Source organism: Arachis ipaensis, chromosome B5 (genome assembly GCF_059453495.1).
Source record: "Arachis ipaensis isolate K30076 ecotype BB chromosome B5, ASM5945349v1, whole genome shotgun sequence".
NCBI classification, from domain to species: domain Eukaryota; kingdom Viridiplantae; phylum Streptophyta; class Magnoliopsida; order Fabales; family Fabaceae; genus Arachis; species Arachis ipaensis.
Window position 1 is genome coordinate 59,629,172 of NC_142440.1, and position 20,963 is coordinate 59,650,134.

At 38.1% G+C, this 20,963-nt stretch overlaps 1 non-coding gene across 1 annotated transcript; it reads right to left on the reverse strand.

The window, feature by feature from the left end:
- Window positions 1-665: 665 nt before the first annotated feature.
- On the reverse strand, window positions 666-772 carry LOC148564343 (small nucleolar RNA R71). The gene has a single exon (XR_015883838.1). It is a non-coding gene; the product is annotated as a small nucleolar RNA R71 (small nucleolar RNA).
- Between the last annotated feature and the right edge of the window lie 20,191 nt (window positions 773-20,963).

The window sequence follows — 20,963 nt, forward strand, 5'->3', positions numbered from 1 at the left end:
GCATCACTCACGCTAAAAGCATTTCTGTAGAAATTACTATCTGCATCTATCTTTCTTGCTTTTGCCTTGTTGGTTGTATGACAGGTAGAAGAAGCGGGACTTCAACTTCCTTTGATTCTGAATCTGAGAGGACCTTCCTTAGATTAAGGAGGGAAGCAAGAGGAAAGAGAGTAGTTGGTGCTGAGGAAGAGGAAGAGTACTTTGAACCAGACATGGATGAGAATATGGAAAACCATCATAAAGAAGAGGCTCATAACCATGGCAGAGAAGGTCCAGCGCATCAGGCTGGGCAAGAGAGAAGAGTTCTGGGTTCTTACATCAACCCAAACCCAGGAAACTGTGGGAGTAGCATCCAAAGGCCAACCATACATGCCAACAACTTTGAACTAAAGCCACAGCTCATCACCCTTGTTCAGAACAATTGTTCATTCGGAGGAAGTGTCCAAGAAGACCCCAATCAATATCTAACCACCTTCCTGAGGATATGCGATACTGTGAAGTCTAATGGTGTTCATCCTGACACCTATAGACTACTTCTGTTTCCTTTCTCGCTCAAGGACAAAGCATCTAAATGGCTAGAATCCTTGCCAAAGGAGAGTTTAGCAACCTGGAAAGATGTGGTGAACAAGTTCTTGGCAAGATTCTATCCTCCTCAATGGATCAACAGGTTGAGAGCTGAGGTACAAACATTCAGGCAGCAGGATGGTGAGACTCTATATGAAGCATGGGAGAGGTTTAAAGACTTGACAAGAAGATGCCCACCAGATATGTTCAATGAATGGGTGCAGTTGCACATTTCCTATGAAGGTCTTTCATATGAATCAAAGAAGGCAGTAGACCACTCATCTAGGGGATCTCTGAACAAGAAGAAGACCATTGAAGAAGCCATATATGTCATTGAGACTGTAGTAGAGAATGACTACTTCTATACTTCTGAAAGAGGCAATACTAGAGGAGTGATGGAGCTGAACAATGTGGATGCACTGCTAGCTCAAAATAAGATGATTACCAAGAAATTAGTTGACCTCACCAAGAAGATAGAGAGGAATCAAGTAGCAACAATCACCACTTCAGCAGCAACCCAAGAAGGAGTGAATGAAGAAGCAGAGGGTAGCAGAGGGTGATCAGGAACAAGCCAACTACATTGGGAATTCACCTAGGCAGAACCATGACCCATTCTCCAAAACGTATAATCCTGGTTGGAGGAACCACCCAAACTTTGGGTGGGGAAATCAACAAGACCAAGGCCAAGATCAGAGACGCCACAACCCCAACAACAATGCAACTCACCAACACTCCACACAGAGGTCATACCAACACCCACCCAACAACACTTCTCAACATCCATACCAAAGTCAAAATGGCCCTTCTCATCCTTCCAATCTCAACTCTCCATCATCGGAAGAAAGACTATCAAGGATTGAGACTCTACTTGAAGGCATATGCAAGAAGATTCAAGATAACAAGGTGTTCAAAGAGGAGGTGCGAGCCAATATCAATCAACAGGGAGACACCATCAAGAGGCTAGAATTTCAAGTGAGATACCTATCTGAGAAGATTCCCAAACCTACTGATAGCTTTCCAAGTGACACAGAGAAAAATCCGAGAGGTGAAGCAAAGAAAGTCAGATGGGAAGATTGCAAGATGGTTACTATAAGTGATAAGGAGACTGAAGAAGAGCCGAACAAACCATCAGAACAACCTGAAGATACATCAGCAGGAAAGCAGGAAGAGAATCATCAAGAAACCACAATTACACAGAAGGAGCTGCTGAGACTCTATGCACCCTTTCTCCAATTACTCAATGGTGGTGTAGAGAAGAGAATATACTCAAGATTTCTTGACATATTTGCATCTCTCCATGTAAACATACCATTCATCAAGGCCCTCCAACAAATGCCCTCATACATTAAGTACATGAAGGAGCTGTTGACAAGGAAAAGCTCACTCAAGGGAGGACAAACCATAGTTATGAATAAGGAGTGTAGTGCTCTCATTCAACCAGAGCTGCCTACAAAAAGGAAGGACCCAGGGAATTTTCACATCCCCTGTGCCATAGGAGAAACAATATTTGATAAAGGACTCTGTGATCTGGGAGCAAGCATCAACTTAATGCCTTTATCCCTTATGAAGAGGCTGCAAATCAATGAGCTGATTCCCACAGACGTAGTCATCAGGCTGGCGGACAAAACTCAAAAATAAGCAATAGGAGTGGTTGAAAACGTGCTGGTGAAGGTTGGGAACTACTTCCTTCCCACAGACTTTGTCATACTGGAAATGGAAGAAAGTCATCTTCACCCAATCATATTGGGAAGACCATTCTTAGCTACAGCCAGAGCGCTCATAGATGTGGAGCGAGGAGAGCTAATACTGAGGGTACATGACGAACAACTCACCTTCAATGTCTTCAAACCCTCACAAGAAGCAAGTCAGGAAGGCAAGGAACTAAGGACAGAGCATAACTGAGCAATGGTGGGAGAAAGAAGCATTGAGGCACAAGCTGTACACTCAGGAATTCCTTTGGGTGATGAACAAAATAATCAGAAGCTGTCACAGCTAAAAGAAACTCAAGTGGAGCCAAAACCACTAGAATCATATGGGACCAGCAACAAAATCCCTTTAGGAAAGGAGACCACAAAGAGTAGGATAACAGCAAAAGAAACAAAGAAGAAGATACCAAGGAGATGGAGGAACAAAAAGATCCCTATAGAAGATTTCTCTCCAGGGGATAAAGTGATCTCAGCTTACTTCCTAGATATCCCACCTCATCTCCCCACCATCCCATCTCAGTTACCTAAGGTTTTTACCATCAACAAAGTTTTCTACCTAGAACATGTAGAGATCATTGATGAAGCCAATGGATATATGTTTACTGCAAGAGGTGAAGATCTGAAGCATTACCAACCACCATGACAAAGGAAGAACGTCAAGCTAGTGACACTAAAGAAGCGCTTCATGGGAGGCAACCCATGTTTTACATGCTTTTAAAGTAGTTAATAAAGCAAGGTTCATGGATCGCAAATAAACTTTGATATATCCTTGAATAAATCCTTTTATGCAACATATAGTGAAGAACAAGTTTGGTGTTCAAGACACACTAAGAGGACATGAATGCAACTCATAGCATGTCACTCTTAGCACCTTGAACAAATCATCTTACACCACATTGCCAAAAACTAAGTTTGGTGTCACCAAGGTTGCATATATGGAAATTTAATTAGTCAGTTGGTTTGCATTTGTGAATAGCATTTAGTAGTTAACAACAAAAATTTTAAAAAGTAGTTACTCTTTCTTGTCTTTTAAAGTTTGCCGCCACTTCCCACAATTTTATTTTTTCTTTTATTTTATAGGAGGATTAATGGGACAATTGAAGGGTTCGGCTACCACAAAAGGAGAGGACTGTACACGTGTCTCCAAGGGGATTGCATTGGGAATTGTTGCCATGCAACATTGGAAGAAGAACAAGCTTGGAAACTGAACCAACACCATCATAAAGTTGATGATCCTTGTGCTCATCCATTGCTAAACCCCATCCGTCCATCACACAACCACCCCATCAATCCACACCTTTCATTCACCCATCACTTTCCTATATAAGTGATTCCTAGTCCGTACCCCCTTCACATTCCAATTCCCATTCTTTATACTTCACACCTTCGGAACTCAAGTCCTTTTATCTCACCCTATCCAAACCCAGCTAAATTCCATCATTTATCCACAACCCCTCAACACTCTCACACATCAACTCGTACTCATGGCATCATCAAGCTCTAAAAGAAGAAAGGGAAAGGAGCCTATGGAGCAATGCCCTTTTGATGAAAAGATGTTTAGAACCTTTCACCATGCACTTCAATTTGGATGGATGTCTGATAAGGAGATCATATATGAGCCAGGCTTTCAAGTCAAGAAAACTGAGTGCTCCGAAATCACAGAAAAGGTAGAAAAGAGAAGATGGGAGCTCCTCACCGATCCAGTCACCGCGAGAATAAATGCAACGCTCGTAAGAGAGTTTTATGCAAATGCAATGAGATATGATAGGAAAGAGGAATCTTATATATGCTTTGTGAGAGGAGTAACGGTGGATTTTAGTCCCATGAGCATCATGAGGGTGTTGAAGCTACGAACTATACCATTCGAAGAAGAGAGCTATCAATCTCGAATAGATGGTAGTCCTAACTATGATCAGATTGTGAAAGATATCTGCGTACAAGGAGCGGACTGGGTGAGAGATTCTAATAGATAGCCCAAATTTATCAAAAGAGGTGATCTCACCCCTGAAGCAAAGGGGTGGTTCTGATGCACGAAAACTTGTCTCTCAACAAATTTCCTTCGGCAAGTATACCGAATTGTCGTCAAGTAAAAACTCACAGTAGAGTGAGGTCGAATCCCACAGGGATTGATTGGTCAAGCAACTTTAATTGGAAGAATGTTCGAGTTGAGCTAAGCAGAAAGTGAGTTGAGAATTACAGGAAATTAAATGGCGGGAAAGTAAATAGCAGAAAATAAATGACGGGAAGTAAATTGCAGAATCTTAAATGGGGAAGGGGAATTTAGCATGAAAGTAAATGGCAATAAGTAAAGAGAATGGGTAAGATCAGAAATGGGGAATTCATTAGGCTTAGGAAATGTTGCATTCTCCGGATCAAGTTCATTTTCATCTCTTCTTCAATCAATGCATTCATTGATCTCCTTGGCAATCTTAAGTGATTAAATTCCAATTCCTTGGTAATTCAATCTCTCAAATCAGATCAATAGCCAATTCCTTGGTCTAATTGCTCATGAGAAGAGATGAAGTATGGTCACTGATTATACCACATGTATTTCCAAATCAAAGTATTGGGAGAATTATATGTCACCATATCCTCCCAAACCCCAATTTGGTCCAACATGAGAAAGCATTTCTAGCATGATCTCTTCATTCTTTTTCCAAGGTTTAGAAGAGATCCAAGTATGAATAGCTTCTTTTCCAAGATAACTACTCAATTGGATGAAGATTGAAAGCTTTCTAGTAAAATCAAGAGAAAAGAAAGAAGAAGAATAATGAAAACTATTATTGATCCATCAAATTACAACAGAGCTCCCTAACCCAATGAAAGGGGTTTAGTTGTTCATAGCTCTGGGAATGGAAAGCAAAGATGGAGAGTACATTTTGAAAGTTAAACTAGAAGTGCAGAGAAAGTAAAATACAGAGAGTAATTCTAATAATGCCCAAAAGCCCCCTTTCTCTAGTTCAAAGCTACTCCTATATATACTACTCTCCTGATCTTCTAGTTGACTCTTCAAGTCTTGGATGTGGGCCTTTGGATCTTGAGTTGAAGTAGTTATCTTCTTCAGTGGGCTCAGCTTTACTTGTAGAGAAAGTGTGAAGTAGGCAAGGACTTTAGCTTAGGGCGTTAGTAGTGTTAACGTTAAGTGAAAATATGGGGTTGAGAACGTTAGTGACAATCACCTTTTTCACTAACGTTCCTAACCCAAAGTGGTCCACGTTAACTTCAACGTTAGTGGCACTAACGTGACCACTAACATTGACCCTTGGTCCTTCGCAAACGTTACTGGGGTTTACCTTTTTCAATAACGTTGAGAGTACCCCTTTCTCCCTACGTTAGAGTTCACGTTAGAATAGTTAACGTGGCCTTTAACATAGGCTTGCCAAATCTTCGAGAGCGTTAGTGACACTTACCTTTGTCACTAACGCTTCAGAACGCCCCTACTTCCCACGTTAGAGTTCACGTTAACTAAGTTAACGTGACTTCTAATGTGGTATTGATAGGCATCTCCAACATTAGTGACAAAGGTGAGTGTCACTAACGTTGGCTCATCATCCCTCTTCTCCATGTTAGCTTCCACGTTAATGTAATTAACGTGGCAACTAACGTGGCTCATAGTGGCTCAATCCAACGTTAGTGACAAAGGTCAGTGTCACTAACGTTGGTGATTCTTGCTCCCTCCACGTTAGAGTCCATGTTAACTAGGTTAACGTGGCTTTTAACGTAGCCAATATGGGCTTAGTCCAACGTTAGTGACAAAGGTGAGTGTCACTAACGTTGGCATCATCTTTTTCTTCCACGTTAGAGTTCACGTTAACTAAGGTAGTGTTTATTTTCGGGGACAGGACACGGAGACATGGACAACACTTGTTTAAAAAGTATTTGGAAGCAGAGACATGGACAGTGGACATATTGTCTCCGAGACAGTTTTTTATACTTTTGTGTCCACTCTTTCACGAAGAACAATGATGGACACGGGATTTGGAAAAGTGGACACGGACAATTTTATAAATTTTGTTTTCCTTTTTTTCCACTATTACCCCTTCTTATTTTTCCTATTACGTTGTTCAGAGATACTTTTTTCTTTCTGTTCTTCCTCTATCTCTTTCTTTTCCAGGTACTCTCTCATTTCTGTAAAATTTTTTATTGGGGTAGATAATTCTTTTCTTTTTATCGTTTTACTTCAATACCATTTTAACCTTATATTATATTATTTGATTTGTAATAAAAATAATAACAAAAATAATTAATCTTGAAACTTTTGAAAGATAAATATTAGCAAAAGTAAAATTAATCTTTTAAAATGCTAAAAAATAATTTATAAATTGTAATTGATTTTATATAATTTAAAGAAAAATCAGTTTTTTTATAAAGAAAAATCAGTTTTTAGATAAAAAAAATAGTTTTTTTTAAATAAAAATAGATTTTTATATGCAAAAACTAATTATTTTTTCATGTAAAAATGGATTTTTTTAAAATTAATTTTTTATTTAAAATTAATTTGGCCTATTAACTTAAACAAAATTTTTTATTAATCAAACTCAAATTTATTTTTTTTGTTAATTTTAACCATATGTATTCCTACATATTAATAATAAATTTTAAAATAAAATAATTATATTTATAAATTTTATTTTAATATAAATACTAATATATTTTTTTATTAAAATTTTTTGCCTCTTCAAATATTTTTTTCAGGTTCCGTCTGTACTCCTACGTACTCTCATTTTTTATTAAATTAATTTGTATTGATGTAGAAAATTTAGAATCACGGGGTTATTTTAGTCATTTCATATAATATTTTAGTCTTGTCCATGTGTATCCAAACATAATACTAGACATTACATTAGTGTCTTGTCCATCGTATCCAAACACAATACACAAAAGATAATTTTTAGTGTCTCCGTCCTATTGTCACCATTTCAGTGTCATGTTCTGTCCTGTCTCTAAAAACAAACGCAGCCTAAGTTAACGTGGCTCTTAACGTGGCCAATTGTCTCTTTTGGAACGTTAGTGGCACTTACTTTTACCACTAACGTTGGAGTTCTACTTCTCTTCCACGTTAGCTTCCACGTTAACATAGTTAACGTGGCAACTAACGTGGGCTATGATGGCTCACGAAGGCGTTATTGGCAATCACTTTTCTCATTAACGTTGCAAGCTAGTCTTCATTCCACGTTAGTGGTCACGTTAGCTAGACTAACGTGGCTGCTAACGTGGTTCTTCCTTGCTTCCTTTATCCTGAAATCAAGCAATAAAGTGCATCAAAGCTCTGATCCAAGTTATGAGACATGCATCATTCAATTTGTCCTTTAATTCATGCATAATTCTCATGAAATCATGTAAAATTCACAATATTTGCTTGAATCAAGATGTAAGTGATTATTTACCCAAAACTTGCTTATTTCCTAAGAAAATGCATGAAACTACCTTAAAACCATAAAGAAAAGGTTAGTGAAACTGGCCAAAATGCCCTGGCATCACAACACCAAACTTAAAGCTTGCTTGTCCCTAAGCAAGTACTGGAACAAGAGAATGATGAATGAAATGACAAGAGGAATGAATCATTATTGTGGAAGTCATGTTCTTGGTTTTATGGGGTTTCATGCATAGCAACTTAGGTTCATTTCTTTACTGGCTTTCAGACCTTTATCATGCCTTGGAATACTCACTTGATTGCACCCTTTGAGACTTTTCTTTATTGATCCCTTTGTCTTTCCAAGGTTTATTTCATCCTTAGGCTAAGTGTTCTGTGAGGGGGCGACTCTTTAAGATAAGCTTTCAGCCAACACTCCCGAACCATTTGGTTCAAGGTGCTAGGTGTTGAAACACCCCTAAGGACTTACTCCCTCAAGTCTCTCTCCCCCATACATGCACACCACAGGCACATGGTTTGTTATTTTTTTTCCTTGAGGTCTTGGTGTCCAGCACCTCTTTGGGTTACTAAATGTTCTGTAGCAAGGTTGCTCTTGATAGTGGATTTTCAGTTGATAATCCCGGGTTAGTTAACCCAAGTTACCAAGTGATGAAACACTCCTAGGAACTTATTCATGCAAGCATATCCTTGGTACAAGAGCACCACAGACACATCCCTCAAGATTCAAGCCCTTGGTGCCTAGCCTTATTCTTTATTAACTTTTTCTTTCTTTTTCAACCCTTATTGTTTTTTTCCTTTTTCTTATTAGGATCTTATTATTTAGCTAGTCTCATGGGGGTGTGTTTCAAGCATATGATTCAAGACAGATAGTTGCCTTCCCACCTTGTTGGTGAACCAACTTAGCTAAGTGATTACTACACCACAAATTTAAGGACCTATTCCACAACTTGAACATCACTCTGGTCTTTCATAACATCTCTTTTTATTGGACTTAAAAGGACAAGCATACAATAAGCAAGATGAAAATGAAGGCAGGCAATTTGACTAGCGAGCATAGACCTAGGCAAAAGCAAATTTAAAGACAGAATTGAAAATTCCTAAGCTACTATGGAAGCATGTTCTATTTCATACATGATTTTCCTTATTTAAAAGACTTGAAAAAGAAAGATGGAACAATGAGGGAACTCCACCACCTTTTACTCTTGGGGGTGCTCATGCTCTCCTTCCTGTTTGTCCTCCTTGTGTTTTTCTTGAGTGCTTGCACTCCCACTTTCCTTGCTTTTTCCAATCAACTTCTTCCAGAAGCTAGCATCTTCCATCTTCTTTTTCAATGTTTTCTTCTGCTGTTTCACCTTCCTTTCCTCTTGTTCTGTGAGATCTTTTGGACCTCATCATACCTAGGGATTGCAGAGTGTAGATTATGCATATGACTAGACATATAGTTCAACTTAACTTGAGTGTTTATGTTGAACTCCTCCCTATGTAGTTGCCGTCCTTCATTCAGTACGCTGAACTCATTGAATGCCTTCGTCTGAGCTAGCTGTCATTGATTGAGTTCTTGAAGGCGTTTGTCTTGACGCTCTTGCCTTTCAGTCACTTGATTGATGGCTTGAGTGAGCTAGCAGTAGTGTTCCATTTGCTGTTTCTGCCACTCTCCTTGTTGATTCATCCAATTAGAAAATAGTTCTTCTTGACGATCCATCCTTTGGGCTTGAATGTGCAGTTGTTGTTCTTGTCCCTCCATATAACTCCTCACTAGCTCCTCAATGGCTCCGTGAATGTGATTCAAGTTGATGTTAGTTGGATCATAGTACTCTTCTTGCTGATATTCTTCCTGTTGAGGTTCTTCTTGGTGAGGTTCTTCTTGTGGTGTTCTTCTCCCTATTTGAGGCCTTCTTTGTTGTTGGGCAGGTGTCATATGCGTTATACGCTGGAGTGTAACCATCCTTCCAGGGTTTACCCAAGTTGGATTGCTGTCCTCGAAGACTACCTTGGCTTTCGTACACAGCCTAAGGATGGTGCTGGGGAACCAAAGTCTAGCACCTGGATCATTCTTCTCGGCTGATTCTTGAATCCCCTCAGCTATAATTTCGTTCACATTGATGCCTCCACCTTTTACTAAGCAGTGTACCATAGTAGCTCGAGTAACGTTGACCTCAGAATTGTTTGCAGCTGGGAGGATAGATCTCCTCACAAGTTCAAACCATCCCTTGGCTTCCGGGATGAGGTCTCCTCTCCTGATGAACCGAGGTCTTCTATCTGAATACCTTTCCCAGTCAGATCCTATAACACACATATCATTCACAATTTCTTCAAGTTCATCATTGTCGGGGCCGTTACTTATTCTCACGTGATAACTGGGCTCATCAAAATGTGGTGATTTCAGCTGAAGAACCCTTGTTATGGCATTGGGGTTAAAGTCCACCTCTGTTCCTCTCACGTAACTTTTAAAGGTGGGGGCCTTGATTTTGTCTTCTCTGACCACATTTGCATAGAATTCTTTGATGAGGTTTGCATTTATCTTTACTTCTGGGTTCGTGAGCCTTTGCCAACCCCTTTGTTTGATCTTCTCTCGAATCTGTGGGCATTTATCTTCATTAGATTGGAGTGTTAACTCAGGCAATATCTTCTTGAGCTTTATCCGTTCAAATTCACGTTCATGGAATGCAGTTTTGAACTTCCCTTCATCAAAAGGGCTGCTCTCAACCGGTTCCTTTCTCTTTTGCCTCTTAGAGCTTGATGATGCCATGAATGATTTTTGAAAAGTGAAGGTGTTGAGGTGAGTGATGAGTGGTGGAATTCGGTTGGGTTTGGATAGGGTGTAGCTTGGAGAGTTGTACTTCGAGAGTGAGAAGTTTGAAGAAATGGTTGCTGGAATGTGAAGGGAAATACGGACTAGGAATCACTTATATAGGAAAATAATGAGTAAATGAAAGGTGTGGATTGATGGGGTGGTTGTGTGATGGACAAATGGGGTTTTGCATGGGATGAGTGATAAACCACTATTTTATAGTTTATATTGCATTTAATTGTGTGGTTTTGTCATGATCCTTGCCCACTTATTCATCAATTTAGCATGCATTTAGATTTCCTTCCTAAATTCAGTACATATTTGAAAATTGCTTCCTAGAGACTTTAATTATTTACTTTTGATTCTCCTTTATTCCATTCGATGCCGTGATCTGTGTGTCAAGTTTTTCAGGCCTTATAGGGCATGAATGAAATGGAGATTGGAGAGGAAGCTAGCAAAAATGGAAGGAACACAAGAATTTGAGGAGATAACCAGCGAGAAGTGACGCGGTCGCATGGCTCACGCGACCGCGCGAAGGAGCACAAATCGCAGTGACGCGGAAGCATGGCTTGCGCGACCGCGCAGATTGGAAAGCGCAAGCGACGCGGTAGCGTGGACGACGTGAACGCGTGGAGAGGAAAAAGCGCAAGCGACGCGTCCGCATGGACGACGCGATCGCGTGACATGCGCGATCTGCATAATCTGCAGAATTCGATGGGGCGATTTTGGACCTTATTTCGGCCCAGTTTTCGGCCCGGAACAGCAGACTAGAGTCAGAGAATATGCAGAAACAAGGGACACATTCATTCAGTAGTTTTAGATCTAGTTTTTCACTCTCTTAGGTTTTTCTCTCTAGTTTTTTTTAGAATTTTAATTTTCAATTGGTCTTAGCATTGGAACAGTGAGAAGAGTTATTTCCTCATCAAGACTTCATCATTCTAGTTTGTTCTCTTAACTTGGTTCTATTCTTCCATGTTCTTTGTTATGTTCAATTTTGTCATTCAGATACTTTTATGATTATTTAATGCAAGGATTATTTCTTTTTAATTCAATTTTAATTCCAATAATCATGTCTTCTTTTAATTCCCTTTCATGCGCTATGGATTCTTTATTTACAATGCGTGAGTAGTTTCCTTACTTGATGGGGAGTTGATTAAAAGGAACTCTTGAGTTGGAAGGATTGAAAGAAAATTTGTAATTGGGTTAAATATTGGATTGCTATCCTGTCACCGACGCCAATCCCTTTGAACTAAGTGGGTTGCAAGTTGTGAACAGATCTGGCATTCCCACTTGTTTGACTTTCCCTTACCTAGTAAAGGATAACCAAACAGAACAACCATTAATTATAAATTAATCTTACAATCACACCATCAATGATAGAGATTCAAACCAATCAATTCCCAGTCAAGGCTTTTATTTATATTATTTAAAAATCCTCAATTTAAATTCCAATTTACTTAGCTCAACTTCTTGGAACATCTGATTAATAAAACAGCACACTTTTCTGCAACTCGTTGGGAGACGACCTGGGACTTAAAACTCCCAGTAATTTTAATTTAAACTCTCTGTGACATATTTCTAAATTGATAAGCAGATTCTCGGTGAGTTAAGAACTATACCTGTAACGTAACCATTTTAATAAATTTTTAATTCACCAGCTTCTGCTTCCCATCAATTTTTGGCGCCGTTGCCGGAGAATTGCAAACGTGTGCCTTATTATTGGTTATTGTAAATATTTACTTTTTGATTTGTTTTTATTTTTATTAAATTAAGAGGTTATTGATTTTTATTTTAAAATTTTTATCTTATCTTATCTTATTTCAAAAATCAAATTTCAAAATTCAAAATTAAAAATTTTTTTTTTCAAAATTTAAATTTAAAAATTTTCAAATTTCAAATTTTAAAAATTCAAAATTCAAAAATTTAAAATTCAAAATTTCAAAATTTAATTTTCAAATTCAAAATCTAAATAACCTTTTAATTTAAATTTATTTTTATTTTTATTTTTGTTCTTAATTTTTTAGCTACTATGAATTCTCACCCCTCTCGCTTCAAGTTTGATTCCAATGTTGTTGTTAGGAATGGAAACTATAATGAGAACAGGCATCAAGGTTGGAAGAATCAAAGATGGGAGGAGCCACAAGGATTTAATCAACCCTCATGGCAACAACCACCTCCAATGGACTATCAACAACCATTCTGTGATGCATATCAAGGCAATGGCTATGGTGAGCACTCTTTTGATTATCAACAACCACCACCATATGCCTATGAACCCTCTCCTCAACATAACTTTGGGCCACCAAACTCACAAACTCCTTTCCGCCAATCACCTCCATATGACCCTAACCCTCAACCACCATACTAACCACCTTATGAGCCATATGAACCATATATAGAACCACCCCAATTCCAACCCAATTACTCACAAGAACCACCACTTCAATATTCACCATCTCCATATCCATCAATCCAAGAGCACTATGATCCTATTTATGAAAGCCGAGTGCATCAAGAGGCAAAGGATCGTCTCAAGAAAACAGTGGATCGATGTCAGGCAACCATTCATCAATGGGCGCAAGTAATAATGAGTCAATTAGCTTCCCGACGTTCGGACACTCAAGGAACCCCCATGGCTTCATGTGGACAATCTAATGAAGAACGTAGCATGAAGGAGATACTAGAAACTCCAATGAACAGTACGGAGCATGACTTTGTACTGGAACAAGTAGAGGAAGCCAGAATTATTGAAGAAGAAGAAGTGGTTGAAGACTTAGGAGATGTAGAACCTCCATGGGAAAGTTCAATCATAGAACCCCCTTCCAAGACGTTTGAAATTGATACTGAGGAGGGTGTCCAACCTCCAAGGCATATCACAGTTGAAGACTTGGAAGAGGTTGATCAAGAGATGGAGATTCAAGAAGAAGAAGCACAACCTCCCATGCCCTTGGAAAGCAATGAAGAGAAGATTGAATTGGAAGAAAGCTACCAAGAAGAAGAGGTTGAAATTGAAGAAGTTTGCAAAGAGGTGGTAATTATCAGAAAAGAGCACAAGGGAGTAGAGCTTGCAATTTCATTAAAAATGCCTCCCCCTAAGTTGCCATCATCCTTCACAACATTCAAGTGGGTAAAATTCATATCCCTTAGCTTTCTAATTCCACTTGAATATGGGCTACTGGAGACGGATGGTCAACTTAGAGCTCTTTGTGGCATTAAGAGTAAGAGGAAGATGGCCAGTGGTAAGAATTGTCCTGCAAGGTTCATCATGGTTGGAAGCTTTAAGTTTAAACGCAAAGGTTGGTATAAAGCTCAACTGAATAGGTCTAGGAAGCTGTTTGGTCGTTGCAGTGAGAATTCAGATCACCTTTCACCCGACTGGAAAAATGCAGATCGAGACAAAAATGGGTGTAAAAGCAAGGTTTGGGATCCTAGAATCTGTTCTGGCATTTGTCACCCCGGGAGCCTAAGAATCTGTTTGAAGCTTCTTAAGGGCTTTACATGCTTAGTTTGGGATCCCGGAAGACATTGGAATCACAAACATTGGTGGAGATTCCTGATGAGTTCAAGCACAAGCCTCCATAACAAGGGACTCCCCAAATGTCCAACTTAAGGACTTTAACTAAAAGTGCTAGGTGGGAGACAACCCACCATGGTATGATCGTTCATTTTTCATTTTTATTTAGTTTTATTTGTTTTTGAGTTTCATTTTATTTTATTATATTGAACCTGGAGTTTTGCATCACATTCATATTAACACTGCATTATGCATCTTTTCAAATTAAAAAATAAAAAAGCGAGCACGCGACGCGACCGCATCAGCGACGCGTCCGCATCGCAAGGAGATGGGAGACAATATTAATATGAACAGAGAGTTTCGCAGGAGCAGTGCTGGAGGTGTGCCAATGGCACAAATCACCCCACGCGACCGCGTCGCTGACGTGACCGCGTCATATGGGAATAATGGCCTCCCACGCGACCGCGTGCCCCACGCGGCCGCGTGACCTGAAAATCGACGTCAACCAGGTGCATGGCCGAAAGTTGAGCTAGAGTTGGGCTGGACCGTGCTAGTAGCACAAACCCTGCCACGCGAACGCGTCACCCACGCATCCGCGTCATATTAGAAATAAGGCAACCCGCGCGATCGCGTCGACCACGCGACCGCGCCTCCCTGTATTTTGGCAATACTGAGTTTTGAACAGAGAGTTGTGCGACCGCGAGGCTGCACTCGCGCCACTAGCATAGATCGAGTCACGCGATCGCGTGCCCTACGCGTCCGCGTCACCCAACCATATCACGCACCACGCGACCGCGTCACCCACGCGATCGCGTCGCCAGCGTCGCACAACCTATCCAGATTAGTGCCAATTTTCTTATCTTCTCTTTTCTAATCCTAATTTCTTCCTTCTCTCTCCTTTCTCACTTTCTTTTTCTTCTTCTCATCCTTTTTCCCTCTCATTTTATTTTATTTTATTTATTTGCATACTTTCATTCATTGCATATTTTTATTTTTCTAAATTTATTATTTTACCATTGGTGTTCAAATGTTCTTATTCAACTGTTATTTCTTTTTTGGTTTTATCTTGGTGCTTATGACTTGTTTTATTCTGGTTAGGTAATATTATTTAAATCAATGCCAATCTTTTATACCTGTATTACTTTTACATTGATATGAATTTATATTATCTCTCCTTACCCACACTCTCCCTCATTGTTGTAACATTTTTTGCACCACTGGTATGCCATGTGCTTCTATTGTTTTCTCACTTGCATGTTGTAGCTACCATGTAATTGAGACCCTTATCATTTGGCATTAACCCATACTTCTTTTATTTTCTTATCTCTATTTTTGGGTTACTCTTTTTCCCTTTATCTTTCAGGATGGCCACCCGGAAGGGAAACGGAAGACATTTTACATGGGGAGATAGACAAGTCCATCTGCACAATCTTTAGAGAAAAGCAACAGTCGAAACAACCCATCCACCTGCAAATCTCAGCATGCACCGAGGACGGTGCAATCTTTAAGTGTGGGAAGGTCGATACCGACTTTCATGGGTTAGTCACTTCATATTTTAGCACCAATGTTTAATTTTCTTTGTTAAATTAGTTGTTGCATTTGCATATTTTTTTTGATTTTATGCATCTAGTTACTACTTGGTTAAAATAATAAGTTTCTTCTTAAGATCCTATTTTTGAAAATTTTTACTAATTTAAAACCAAAATTTTTGTGTTAAATTTGTTTGAAGTTATATTTGGAACATGGTTTTTCGAGCTAAAGAACGCACAACCTGTGAGATTTAAGCTTATAGTTACATTATTTAAGCATAAATATTTTATTCCTGTGTGTTTCCTTCTCTATGATTGTAATCTATATTTTGTTCCAGTCTATATGTCCTTTGTTTAGTATATTTACATGCTTGCATATGATTGAGGCCATATTTGATTATTAACTCACTTACCCCAAATAAGCCTACCTTTTACATCACCTTTGTTAGCCCCTTGAGCTTTTAACCCCCTTCTGTTCTATAACCACATCACTAGCCTTAAGCAAAAAACAAATTAATTATCCCAATTGAATCTTTGGTTAGTTTAAGATAGAGATTGTGTAGCAAATAAGTGTGGGGAAATTGTGGGAACATGGGTTGATAAGGGAATGTAACATGTTTCTAATTTATTTGAATATTAGGAATTTGGGAACCTACTCATGAAAAACCAAAATAGAAAAATAATAGAAAATCCATGCGCATTGATAAGTTATGTTTATTTCTCTACAAAAAAAAAGAAGAAGAAAAAAGAAAAAAAAGAGAAAAAGAAAAAAAAATATATAATATAAATAAATAAATAAGGGGACAAAATTACCCCAATGTTAAGTTAATAAAAGATCAATGCACATGTGATAAAAATTAAAAAAAAATTTGGTACATGAGTATGGGAATTATACAAAAGTGGGAATTATGGGTAGCTAGGCATGAATTTAAAAGTATATAGAGTATATGTATATTAGGTGAGAGCTTAGGTTAATTGAAGATTCATATTATAGCTCACTTGACCATACATATATCCTTACCTTTACCTCAGCCTCATTACAACCTTGAAAAGACCTCATGATGTTTGCATTAGTATGCTAAATATTTGTTGATTGGTTAGATGAAGAACAAGGTTTAGAAAGCATGATTAGAGAAGAATAGAGTGATTGACCCTAGACACTTGAGAGTTAGAGTGATATACACTACCAGTAAGGGTTCAATGCTTGATTCTATGTGCCCTGCTTTCATGAGCTATCTTCTTACAAGTTTACTTGCTTTTTATTGTATGATTTGAATTAGTAGAAATTGGTTTGTATTTGTCTTGGAAGATTTATTTACTTTTAACCAAGTAGGTAGAAGCATTTCACATTTTGTTGCATTCATATAGATAGGTTGCATTTCATATATTTTACCATTCCTCTTCATCTTTATAGCTTCTCTTGAGCTTAGCATGAGGACATGCTAATGTTTAAGTGTGGGGAGGTTGATAAACCACTATTTTATGGTTTATCTTGTACTCAATTGAGTGATTTTTATTAACTCTTTATCCACTTATTCATACTATTTGCATGGTTTTATATTTCCTTCCTAATTATGTGTTTTGATTGAAAACATGCTTCTTTGATCTTATATTTGCTTATTATTAATCCTCTCTTATTACCATTAGATGCCTTGATATGTGTGTTAAGTGTTTTCAGATATTATAAGGCAGGAATGGCTTGGAGGATGGGAAGAAAGCATGCAAAAGTGGAAGGAATGCAAGAAGTTGGAGAAATTGCTAAGCTGTCCAGCCTGACCTCTCTGCACTCAAACGGCTATAACTTTAGCTACAGAGGTCCAAACAACGCGTTTCCAGTTGCGTTGGAAAGCTAACGTCCGGGGCTTCGATTTGATATATAATATGTTATAGTTTCTCTGATGCTAGGCGACGCGACCGCGTGATCCATGCGGCCGTGTCGCAGTGACAAAAATCCAGCGTGGCAAAATTTGAAACCAGCAAATTTTGGACTGTTTTTGACCCAGTTTGCGGCCCAGAAAATACATATTAGAGGCTATAAAGTGGGGGATTGCATCCATTCATAAGGAGGATTTCACAATTCACAATTTTAGGAGTAGATGTAGTTTTTAGAGAGAGAGGTTCTCTCCTCTCTCTTATGATTAGGATTTAGGATTTCTCTTAGTTTTAGGAGTGACTCTCAATCCCAGGTTCTTTATTTTTATTTAATTTATGAACTCTTCCATGTTACATATAATTTTCTTAATTAATGTTATTTGAGGTATTTTCATTCATGATTGCTTTCTTCTATTTACATGATTACTGCTTCCCATTTGAAGACATTTTTAATTCAGTAAATTTATCATTTTCTTCCTTTTGGCTTTGGTCAAATAATTGGTAACCTTTGAGTTATCAAACTCATTGTTAATTAAAAATTGGAATTCATCCACCTAACTTACCTTCATAGTTAGAGGTTAACAAAGTGGGAGAAGAATCCAATTCTCATTACAATTGATAAGGATAACCAGGATAGGATTTCCAGTTCACATACCTTACCAAGAGTTTATTTTACAGTTATTTATTTATTTTTATTGCTTGAAAATATACCTGTGCGCATTGCCCAAACTCCAAATTTCTCAAACCCCCAAATTTACAATATTCATAACCAATAATAAGAACATACTTCCCTGCAATTCCTTGAGAAGACGACCCGAGGTTTAAATACTCGGTTATCAATTTTAAAGGGGTTTGTTACTTGTGACAACCAAAACGTTTGTACGAAGGAATTTTTGTCAGTTTAGAGACTATATCTACAACGTGACTGTTTTTATGACATTCTTTACTGGCAGAAATCCCAATGTCAAAATGGCGCCGTTTTGAAAATTTTTTTTTTCAAATTTTGAATTTTGAAATTTGATTTTTGAAATAAGATAAGATATGATAAAAATTTTAAAATAAAAATCAATAACCTCTTAATTTAATAAAAATAAAAACAAATCAAAAAGCAAATATTTACAATAACCAATAATAAGGCACACGTTTGCAATTCCCCGGCAACGACGCCATTTTGACGTTGGGATTTCTGCCAGTAAAGAATGTCATAAAAATAGTCGCGTTGTAGATATAGTCTCTAAACCGACAAAAATTCCTTCGTACAAACGTTTTGGTTGTCACAAGTAACAAACCCATTTAAAATTGATAACCGAGTATTTAAACCTCGGGTCGTCTTCTCAAGGAATTGCAGGGAAGTATGTTCTTATTATTGGTTATGAAGATTGTAAATTTGGGGGTTTGAGAAATTTGGAGTTTGGGCAATACGCACAGGTATATTTTCAAGCAATAAAAATAAATAAATAACTGTAAAATAAACTCTTGGCAAGGTATGTGAACTGGAAGTCCTATCCTGGTTATCCTTATCAATTGTAATGAGAATTGGATTCTTCTCCCACTTTGTTAACCTCTAACTATGAAGGTAAGTTAGGTGGATGAATTCCAATTTTTAATTAACAATGAGTTTGATAACTCAAGGGTTACCAATTATTTGACCAAAGCCAAAAGGAAGAAAATGGTAAATTTACTGAATTAAAAATGTCTTCAGATGGGAAGCAGTAATCATGTAAATAGAAGAAAGCAATCATGAATGGAAATACCTCAAATAACATTAATTAAGAAAATTATATGTAACATGGAAGAGTTCATAAATGAAATAAAAATAAAGAACCTGGGATTGAGAGTCACTCCTAAAACTAAGAGAAATCCTAAATCCTAATCCTAAGAGAGAGGAGAGAACCTCTCTCTCTAAAAACTACATCTACTCCTAAAATTGTGAATTGTGAAAGCCTCCTTATGAATGGATGCAATCCCCCACTTTATAGCCTCTAATATGTGTTTTCTGGGCCACAAACTGGGTCAAAAACAGTCCAGAATTTGCTGGTTTCGAATTTCGCCACGCTGAATTTTCGTCACTGCGACGCGGCCGCATGGATCATGTGGTCGCGTCACCTAGCGTTAGGAAAACTATAGTATATTATATATCAAATCGAAGCTCCGGACGTTAGCTTTCCAACGCAACTGGAACCGCGTCGTTTGGACCTCTGTGGCTAAAGTTATAGCCGTTTGAGTGCAGAGAGGTCAGGCTGGACAGCTTAGCAATTTCTCCAACTTCTTGCATTCCTTCCACTTTTGCATGCTTTCTTCCCATCCTCCAAGCCATTCCTGCCTTATAATATCTGAAAACACTTAACACACATATCAAGGCATCTAATGGTAATAAGAGAGGATTAATAATAAGCAAATATAAGATCAAAGAAGCATGTTTTCAATCAAAACACATAATTAGGAAGGAAATATAAAACCATGCAAATAGTATGAATAAGTGGGTAAAGAGTTAATAAAAACCACTCAATTGAGTACAAGATAAACCATAAAATAGTGGTTTATCAATGAGCACAAGGATCATCAACTTTATGATGGGGTTGGTTCAGTTTCCAAGCTTGTTCTCCTTCCAATGTTACATGGCAACAATTTCCAATGCAATTCCCCTGGAGACACGTGTACGGTCCTCTCCTTTTGTGGTAGCCGAACCCTTCAATTGTCCCCTTAATCCTCCTACAAAATAAAAGAAAAAATAAAATTGTGGGAAGTGGTAGTAAACTTTAAAAGACAAGAAAGAATAACTACTTTTTAAAATTTTTGTTGTCAACTACTAAGTGCTATTCACAAATGCAAACCAACTGACTAATTAAATTTCCATGTATGCAACCTTAGTGACACCAAACTTAGTTTGTGGCAATGTGGTGTAAGATGATTTGTTCAAGGTGCTAAGAGTGACATGCTATGGGCTGCATTCATGTCCTCTTAGTGTGCCTTGAACACCAAACTTGTTCTTCCCTATATGTTGCATAAAAGGATTTATTCAAGGATATGTCAAAGTTGAATTGCGATCTATGAACCTTGCTTTATTAACTACTTTAAAAGCATGTAAAATATGGGTTGCCTCCCATGAAGCGCTTCTTTAGCGTCACTAGCTTGACGTTCTTCCTTTGTCAGGGTGGTTGGTAATGCTTCAAATCTTCCCCCCTTGCAGTAAACCTGTATCCATTGGCTTCATCAATGATCTCTACATGTTCTAAGGAGAGAACTTTTTTTATGGTGAAAACCTTAGGTAACTGAGATGGGATGGTAGGGAGATGAGGTGGGATATCTAGGAAGTACGCTGAGATCACTTTATCCCCTAGAGAAAAATCTTCTGTAGGGATCTTTTTGTTCCTCCATCTCCTTGGTATCTTCTTCTTTGTTTCTCTTGCTGTTATCCTACTCTTTGTGGTCTCTTTTCCTAGGGGGATTTTATTATTGGTCCCATATGATTCTGGTGGTTTTGGCTCCACTTGAGTTTCCTTTAGCTGTGACATCTGCTGATTATTTTGTTCATCACCTAAAGGAATTCCTGAGTGTACAGCTTGTGCCTCAATACTTGTTTTTCCCACCATTGCTCTATCATGCTCTGTCC